Source organism: Oryctolagus cuniculus, chromosome 13 (genome assembly GCF_051225735.1).
Source record: "Oryctolagus cuniculus isolate XC-2025 breed Fujian yellow rabbit chromosome 13, ASM5122573v1, whole genome shotgun sequence".
NCBI classification, from domain to species: domain Eukaryota; kingdom Metazoa; phylum Chordata; class Mammalia; order Lagomorpha; family Leporidae; genus Oryctolagus; species Oryctolagus cuniculus.
In genome coordinates this window covers 52,132,697-52,142,236 of record NC_142879.1, presented here as the reverse complement: position 1 = coordinate 52,142,236, position 9,540 = coordinate 52,132,697, and the positions used below count along the sequence as shown (strand labels likewise).

Here is a 9,540-nt window from a genome sequence, read left to right as displayed (position 1 = left end):
AAAGGAACTAGGAAAGGCATCTTAATACAAAACAGGCTCCTTCCTCTACCAGGCCAACACCTGGCATTCTTTGGGGCTGACCTTGGCATCATTTTGTTTCTTGGTTGTTAATGCAGATTCAAGTCCTAGTGGATATCCTTTTTCTTTTCTTATGTAGAATGACTTTCTACTGTTTGTCTCTTGCACTAGGGACTAAGCTTGAATTCATCTTTGCAACTGCAGTCACAATGCTTGGCATATAATAGCACACAAAGGTGTTTGATGCACGGATGGATGGAGGCATGGATGCATAGATGTATGGACGGATGAATGAATGTTTAGAGCTATGAATGAATGAAAAAAGCAAATGAATGAGCATTTATCCTCAGATTGTTTTAAACCTTTGGGGATTTTTTAGCCTCAATCTAGATATGAATCAGTTTCACCTGTAAGATGGATGTGTGGCATTGTATCCTCCCTTCTTCCCTGAGGGTGCTGGCACACAGTAAAAGTTCAATACATAAATGTTTATTAAGTGACAGTCTAGAGAGAGATTGTCTGGTCTCCAAATAACATGTAAGAAACCATTATTACTGATATTTCTATACAGGAAAGAGGGAAAACTGAATGTTTGGGATGAAAGAGCTCAGTCTTTCAATTATATTTACAATCAATACAAATGTCCTTTCTGCAGTGGCTTCCTCACCTCCCCCGCCCCCACCACCAGATCCTCTCCTTATACCCATGAATTGGGAGGAAAGCACCAGCAAATTTTGTTTCATTGTTCTACATGTGTACCAGTCACTTTTCCAAGTGGGAATACTAAAGATGATAATTGTTATGTTGCCTCATCTTGTCTGGATAGGTCCCCTTTAGTGGTTTCCTGCTGGTAAACCACTAACAACATGAAAAGAACTGAACAAGAGCAAATGAAAAGTAATATGGGGTGTTCTTTGAACAAATCAAACCTCCTGTTTGCAGGTTATCTCTGAATTATATGTAAATAGATAGAGACAGAGCTGTCATTTGGTGCTCTCTTGGATACGCTTCGGTCAGAGTAGAGAGACTCTTAGTCAAGGGAAGGCATGGTAACAAGTGATCAGACGCCATAGTTTGGGCACTTGACTGATTACCATGGCTGTTAGATGTTGTAGGACACCTGGGTTAATGCTGCAGCGCTTCAGGTGTCACTTCTGCTCCTGTGGGACTCAAGCTACCAGAGTCCTTGGTGGGTAATTTCTATGCAATCAGAAATAGACTTGAGCCGGCACCGCGGCTCACTAGGCTAATCCTCCACCTTGCGGCACCGGCACACCAGGTTCTAGTCCCGGTTGGGGTGCCGGATTCTGTCCCGGTTGCCCCTCTTCCAGGCCAGCTCTCCGCTGCGGCCAGGGAGTGCAGTGGAGGATGGACCAAGTACTTGGGCCCTGCACCCCATGGGAGACCAGGATAAGTACCTGGCTCCTGCCATCAGATCAGCGTGGTGCGCTGGCCGCAGCGCGCTGGCCGTGGCGGCCATTGGAGGGTGAACCAAAGGCAAAGGAAGACCTTTCTCTCTGTCTCTCTCTCTCACTGTCCACTCTGCCTGTCAAAAAAAAAAAAAAAAAAAAAAAAAGAAAAGAAAAGAAAGAAAGAAATAGACTTGAACAACACACTAACATAAAGGAAATTTTGCCTGAGGCTATGTTAGTTTTATTTTATCTCACATAACTTGTCTTTTGTGGAGGAAACAGTCTTACTCCATTATTGATGATTTGTGCTATTACATGGAGACAAGGTGGAGATAGTGAACATAATACGTGACCCTAAAGCAATTGCTTTTTGTTCCGAGAATGTAGTAGGAGAGACCACTTTGTCATAATGACTCACCCACAGATACCTTCAAGGCTGACTTTTCACACCCTTTTTTCCTAATTTTTTTTTTTTTGAATGGCTGAGTAGATAATTAAGAGAATACATGTAATGGCTACATGGCCATATCTACATCACAGGATCATCAAAAAGTTGGGATTCTGGCCCTATGTACTCAAGAAACAAAAAATGGATCTGCATTTTCCCCATTTCAGTCTTCAGAGGGGGTAAAAAGCCCCAATGAGTAATGCTTCCCTCTGTGCTCTGTTCTCAAAATAATATCATCCAGTCATGCCATTCCTCAAGCTCCTTGAATAGGGGCCAAGGTGCTCAGACACACTTATCTCTATCATTTATCAAGCGTGGTTAAGGAGACAAGACATAGATCACACCTAGTACAGTAACAAGGAAGAGTTTGAGATGGTATCTATAAAACTTAGTGACACATACAATCAGTTTGTGTGACACCAGAAATCCTTTAGTCTGGCTTCACATACAGAGGGGCTCGTTCAGAGTAATCATTTGTGTTTCTTTTTCCTTTGGCTGTTGTCCCATCTGCTAATATAGAATCTCAATACTCTAGGAAATCATGACCTCACACATGACTGGGTGCCTTCAAGCAATAAGGCTCCACGCACGACTGGATCTCCATGCAGCTCTGCAGCTTCCACTAGGTGCCCTGTGTCTATTAGGACGCTAAAGCTGGCACTAGGGCTGCACCTTCCTTTGATGCCTTGGGTAAAACCAAACCTACTAGACACTGCCACCTCTACGAGCCTCTGCTGTCCTCTTGCTGGCTGCCCTGGTCTCCTGATGGGCCCTCCTGCTGCTTCTTACTCCCAAAAGACATTGCTACAAAGGTGCCAGTGCTGCTTGGAGGCCTGTGCTAAATTTGGGCTCTAACTCTCTCTTTCTCTCTCTCTGTCTGTTGGGTCACATTGCAATAAAAAAGAAATGCAACTGGCTTGTGACCCAGTGTCACATTGAATTTTAATTGATACTTTTTTAAAGGACAGGCCTATTTCTCCCTACCATACAGCTATAGTTACAGAAAGGCAAGCTCCAGGATAATTGATATGGTAAGCATCATTTTGTCCTGAAAAGGACTCTTCTCCAACTGCAAGGCTCGGTAAGTAGACATTCTTTTTCCTAGAATGAATTCATTCCCTGTTGGCACATGAGCTCCCCAGCAGAAGCAATAAACCGCTTGCCACCTGCTGGGCTTATCTTCTCCTTCATCAAACATAGTAGCGGAGGCCCAGGTGGGGCTAATGTGGGCTTTTTTTTTTTTTTTTCTTTTAGCCAAAACTATTGAGAGTCAACTAGTGGGAAAGATAGAGGCCACACTCAAGAAAGCATGAGGAGGGTCAGAATGGGCCAGCTCATGTTGCCATGAGGAAGCCTAGGGGTGACTGAGTCTAGCAGGGGGACCAAGAAGGGTCTTAAAGGAATTCCATTTGACACCTGCAGGATGAATAGGGGTGAGAGAGACAGAGATGGGAAGAGAGGGGAGCTTCTGGTAGAGAGAAAAGTCTGTGGGGGGTTCAGGGAAGTGTGAGGAGTGGAGCAGGACTGAAAGGTGTTGGGTATTGCTGGGGGATAATGAACCAAGGCAGTAGGTGGGGGAGCACAGACAGGGCAATGAAGGTTAAGGTTAAGGTTTTCTTTTGGAGGCAATAGGAAGCCATTGAGGGTTTTGAAATAGTGATAGAGGAGGTGATCTGATTCTTGTGCATGAAAGACCACAGTGGGGCAGAGGGATTAGAAAAGGGCTGGATGGGAGACAGGAAGACAGACCATTTAGGAGGTCACTGCTATTGCATTGGCAACACAGGATGGTGTAGTAGGGAGGAGGAGGAGAAACTTGCATAGGCAAGATGTATTTAGGAGGTAGAGTTAAAGACCTGACCAGTGACTGAGTAAGAGCATGAGGGAGAAGAAGCAGACAGCAGCCCTAGCTTCTGACATGACAAATAAAAGGGCTCCAGTGCCATTACTGAAGTAGGAATTACAGGAAAAGAAGGTGTTTTGAGAGGTCATGGGGTTAACAGTTTTTACAAATTGAATCTGAATTATATTGAGTTACCTTTAAAATATGAGCCATTTATAAAATATATAATATTGATAGATCTCAATACATATTATGAAAAATTTATACACACATTTCAAAATTGTACCAAAATAACAATTTTGAAGCAAGCCCATACATTTTTTCCATAATGTGGATTTTCCATAAATTTTTAGAAGGTCCGTGTGTGTGTGTGTGTGTGTGTGTTCTATGTGTTCCTGGGTATGGGGGAGTGGAATAACTGTCTGTCTATCTATCTATCTCTTGGGTTGATCATATAGGGTCAAGGGTCCCAGCATAGGAATAGTAACTGTGAAGATTAGAAAGGGTGAGATTTCCTAGGGAGAGGGAGAAGGGTAGGAGGAAGTCTATGGGTGCCTCAGGTGTGAAGGGGGTAGAATAGGAGCTTCTGAGGCAGGAAAGCATGGGCAGAGGGAAACAAGGGATTCCTGAGGAAGGGAGCGCAAAGGGACAAAGGAAACGAGTGTCCTACAAAGAAGGTGGTTTCCAGTGGCCGATGCCACTGAGAAGTCCAGAAAACTAAGGTTAGAGCCAGACTATAGAGATCTACAGTCTCCTCTCCTCTGCATTATGAGGGAAAGAGAATTTGGACATGATCCAGTAAGCAGTGGGAATCCCAGGAAGGATCATGAGCTGGAAATCTATGTGTTAAAGTTATGTGTGTTTGCTGGTTTGGAAGCTGGGAGTCAGAGAGTTGTCCACGCTTGAGGGTGGAAGCACCTAAGGAAAGTGATGCCGATGCAAGAGAGCAAGACACCGACATGAGAAACCTTTGGAGAAACCATTTTCTCGTTGAATCATGGATGGTAGTGAAAGAGAACAGTCCGTGGAGACCCTGATCCGTCTAGTAATGGCAGCATGCCTCTTCGTTATAAATGTCATAGTAAGCAAAGGTAGCCAGCCTTTGGGAAAATTGATAGATTTCATTTGAGGCCATTAAGTTGTAGACAATATTGTAAAATATTGATTTTTTTTTCTTTTGTAGGTGGATGAAAATGGTGCCTGCTACAGGTTCTCTGCTTGGTCACGTTTTTGCATTTCTGGAAATATGGAAGTAAATTTCACAGTTGTCAGAGTTCAGTTTTGCAACCTCCACACTCAATTTCACAATTTTAAAATATAGATTAGGAGTGCTGAGGCATTTTGGTTTCATTTTATAGTCCTTTCCCCTTACTCAGTCCTTTCAATCTTGAGATGTGGGCTTGGGGCTGGCGTTGTGGCACAGCGAGTTAAAGCCCCAGTCTGCAGTGCCAGCATTCCATTTGGGCACCGGTTCAAGTCCCGGATACTCCACTTCCAATCCAGCTCTCTGTTTATGCTCCTAGGAGGGCAGTGGAAGATGGCGCAAGTCCTTGGGCCCCTGCACCCACCTGGGAGACCTGGAAGAAGCTCCTGACTCCTGGCTTCGGATCAGCTCATCTCCAGCTGTTGCGGCCATTTGGGGAATGAACCAGTGGATGGAAGACTTCTCTCTGTAACTCTGTCAAATAAATAAAATAAATCTTAAAAAAAAAAAAAAGTGGGCTTACTCCCTCCATATCAAAGGTGTTTTTGAAGATTTAGTTTTCAGATTTTATGGTATAATTTACACTGCCCCTCTTGGACTCATGTTTTCATATTTGTCCCTGAAGGCTGCCTAACCTTTGCTCTCCTTTCTCCTCTCCCATCTGTCGCCCCCAATTCCCTCCCTACTTACGTAGATCTGTCCCCAAAAGTCTCAAGTGCAGCCCTTCCACAGATAACTGAATGTCATGCTGAGGAAATTTGGCCTTGATAATCCACGTGGGCACTGGAAAACAGAAGCTATCTCATCTCGATGCAACATTTCAAAATTATTTCTCCCTTGTAACTCTGAACCACTTTTTCAAAACATCTGTCCCCTTCATGATTTAAATGTCATATTATAAACATTTTCCTCTTAATGTCCCGATAGTTTGCCTTTAAGATAACAAGCACATCCTTCAAAGTATTTAATAAGATCTGCGCAGTTCCTAGATGTTGAATGAACGAATGACAAAGGCAGCCAGAATGATGTCTGACTTTTCATTTCTTCTCTTGTGCTTTCAACTATTTCTAAAGTTTTTCTCAAGGAGTGGGTTTTTCCACCAGCACTTCAGAAAAGATGTCGGAGAATTTTACAGGTACTTGGAAATGTCTTGCTCATTGAGGCTGCTTAGAGTTTAATTAATTTCAAAGTTACAGGAAACTTTATTTTTAGGAAAGAAGAGGGGGAAAGCCTCACTCTGTTCCTAAATTTGTATTTATGAAATACATGAAACTTGTATAACTTAAATTAAAAAAAAATAAAAATGAAAAGAATTAGGAAAGAAAATGGCTTTCCAAATATACAGGTCTGGATTAATAGACAATAAGAATAATTTAAATATTTATATAGATACATATATATATGCCTTTTCTGTATTTTTTAATTTTTAATTTTAGTTGTTACATGTTTCTTTGGTGAGCACCTTGATATATTAACTTTATCACAAATTCTTTTATATGCAAATGTCAAAAATGCTTTCAACAAATCTGTGGGTGTCCTAATTATGTGTCACTTTAAGATAAAATAAAAACAGTGATTTTTTTTCTTTCAAACAATAGAAACTGAAATGAGATAACCAAAGTGGTATTATGGGCAATTTTTCTATTACCAATTCTGCTTCATATAGGACAATTGCAAAGTACCTTTCTCAAACTAGTTAGAATTTGAATCAGGATTAAACATGGCCATCAAGGTGAAATAATTAAAGTGCTTTAAAATTAGGGGGCCTTTTCAGTGGATATCAGGGTGTAGATCAACATGCATAAAATTCGTTGTTCAATGGAGAAGCAGGCAAAAGCAACAGGAGAATTTGGATGCTGGGGATAGGATTTGCAAGCTTTGAATTCTAAAATTTAAAAGAAAATTAAATGTAAAAAAATTTTTTTTGACAGGCAGAGTGGACAGTGAGAGAGAGAGACAGAGAGAAAGGTCTTCCTTTTGCCGTTGGTTCACCCTCCAATGGCCGCCGCGCAGGCAAGCTACATTTTAGCAAAGAGTAGAACTGACATACTACAAGGGAATTTTTTACTTTCTAAAAGTATTTTGGGAGCCGGTGATGTGGTGCAGTGGGTTAAAGCCCTGGCTTTCAGTGCCAGCATCCCATATGGGCACCGGTTTGAGTCGCGGCTGCTCTGCTTCCGATCCAGCTCTCTGCTATGGCCTGGGAAAGCAGTAGAAGATGGCCCAAGCGCTTGGGCCCCTGCAACCATGTGGGAGACCTGGAAGAAGCTCCTGGCTCCTGGCTTCAGATCAGCATAGCTCTGGCCATTGTGGTCATTTCTCTCTCTGTAACTCTATCTTTCAAATAAATAAATTTTTTAAAAATATTTTGAAGTAGATATAGATAGAAGGATATACATATCTATCTATATATAGCTGTCTTTATGTGAAGTGTTGAATTATAATTAGCCACACAGTGAAATGGGGGGATTTGTTTCTGGCTCACTTCAGATCAGCCTGATAAGCCTTCCATAGCCTTTCCTGTTTTTCTGCGTTCTCATTCGTGGAGTGGTCTACCTTAGTTTGCACTTGAAGGTAACAACACCATGAGAGAAGCAGGCTGCAAAATTGGACAAGGGAAAGCATGTCCCTCTTGATAAATCAGTGTCACACACAGAACCCACGTTTTATGAAGCATTGTCTTCACTATGGAGCTGTTTGATTGCGTTGTAGAAGTCATCCACCTCCATTACCTCTACTTGCGCTTAGCGAAGGTTTGCTTGCACCCGATGGCAGTTGGGAGATGAGGGTAGAAAGCTGCTGTACCTTTGACTGACACTTCTGGCTTGCTGTTCCCCATGGGGGAACCTGAGCCCGGGACAGAGGAGAGATGTAATCTGGACACTCCTTTGTCACAGGTCACCAGGGTGTGCTTGAGGGGACAGTAGACATAAATGGAACTTAGAGGCAGGGAAGGGGATGTGCCGCAGGCTCCTGCCAGTGGGTCAGCTAGGAGCTCTCCGGCTGCGCTTTCTGAAAAGGGAGCCCATCAGCAATGAGCTTTTCCTTTTCCAGCCTAACCATGGCCAGAGGGAGCAAGGGTCGTTTGAACTGCAGAAGGTGGCTGAGGCCATAGAGGGAAGTGGCTGCTCGGTGAGCACTGCCAGATGTTGAGATGGGCTCAGTGTGGGGCCCCACGGGCTGGCCAGCCATGGGGTCCCCATGTCAGGGTTTGGTCTGATAGCTGTCGTTGTGTCTTTATTGCAAGGCGGATGTTGCTAGTTTCGGTTAGGGCAATGCTTTCCAGCGGTCGGGACTTTCCAGAGAAGTTGAGCCTGCCTCGTAAACAACAAGATGGCGCCCAGGACTGTGCAGTGAGCCTGCCTGCTGCGTGACACTTCATCTGATTGGCCCGAGGACGCGTGCACACCGCGTGAACAAGCAGCGGATTGGAGTGTTCCGTGCATGGACTAGAGCCTGCTTGTGATTGGTTGAATTTCGTATATAAGCTGTGTGCCCAGGAAGGAGGGGGCTTTTTTCTCTCTCCTCTCTTCCTCCTTTCATGCTTTCTCTGTCGCTGTATTTTCTCAATAAAAGTCTACAGAAGTCCGATCAGCTGCGAGTATCGTCGTTCCTTTGCGGGCAAGGGAACGGCAGCTGTTTGGGCAAACTGAACAGTAACTGTGGCCTAGCTGACCCTGCAATGGCATGAAAAACATGAAGCAAATCCACTGGTGTGGCTGTGTGAAGATCCCAATTCAACTTATCCAGAATAATTCTCTCTGTTCTCAGAATTTCCGATGAGGAACCTCCACAGAAACTCTCTCTTACCAATACCTTCAGTACTGGAATTCTCTCATCGTCCTCCACAGTCCCAGCCACTGGGAAAAAACAGCTGATGGCAATACAACTCGAATATTTCTGGTGGGCCTTTACAGTAGCTAAAAACCCGTCCAAAAAGGCTGCTAGCCAGAACAAACCTTTCTGGGTAAAGATTGAACTGGTACTTGAGTTTGGCCAGCCACTGAATTACTTCATCTCTCTGGGTTGGAGAAACACTCTGGTTTGTAGGTAATTTCAGCACATTCATCTCCCACATCTGGACTTCCTAAGAGAATGCCTTTTCCAATAGGAATGACAATGGCTGGTTTTCCAAGAGTTCTGGAAATTTCATGATAGCCTTCGGAGCTGCCTGCCACCCAGCTTGATGTATTACCTTCTCCTCTTCCTCCTCCTCCCTGGCAGACATGTAGGCCTCACAGGGCTGATGCGGGGCCACAGGGGACCCCTTGCCGCCTCATTTTCCTTGCGGGACACGGAGCGGCCGACTGAGGATGGAGGAGGAACCAGGCAGGGAGGGCGCAGCACACAAGCCGTGACCCGTGGGTCCACAGCAAGTTAGTTCCATGATGATCCTGGATGTGAGGCCGCCACCGCGGGTCCGGCTCCTCCAACCACTACCGCTGGTGCCCCGGGCGGGAGGGGCTCCCTCCTGCCATTGGGGGACCGAAGAGAGGCAGGGAGTGCGGCCGGTTCTGCCTCTGCCCAGGGAAGCGCCTCCCAGGGGAAATGGTAAAAAGGGGGAAGGGGTGATAAAGGGAGGGGAAAAAAAAAGGAAGGGAAGAGGAAAAAATAA

At 44.4% G+C, this 9,540-nt stretch overlaps 1 pseudogene; it reads right to left on the bottom strand.

Annotated features, from left to right (window-relative positions):
* Nucleotides 1-7,482: 7,482 nt before the first annotated feature.
* Nucleotides 7,483-9,153, bottom strand: LOC100355812 (cyclin-I-like; annotated as a pseudogene).
* Between the last annotated feature and the right edge of the window lie 387 nt (nt 9,154-9,540).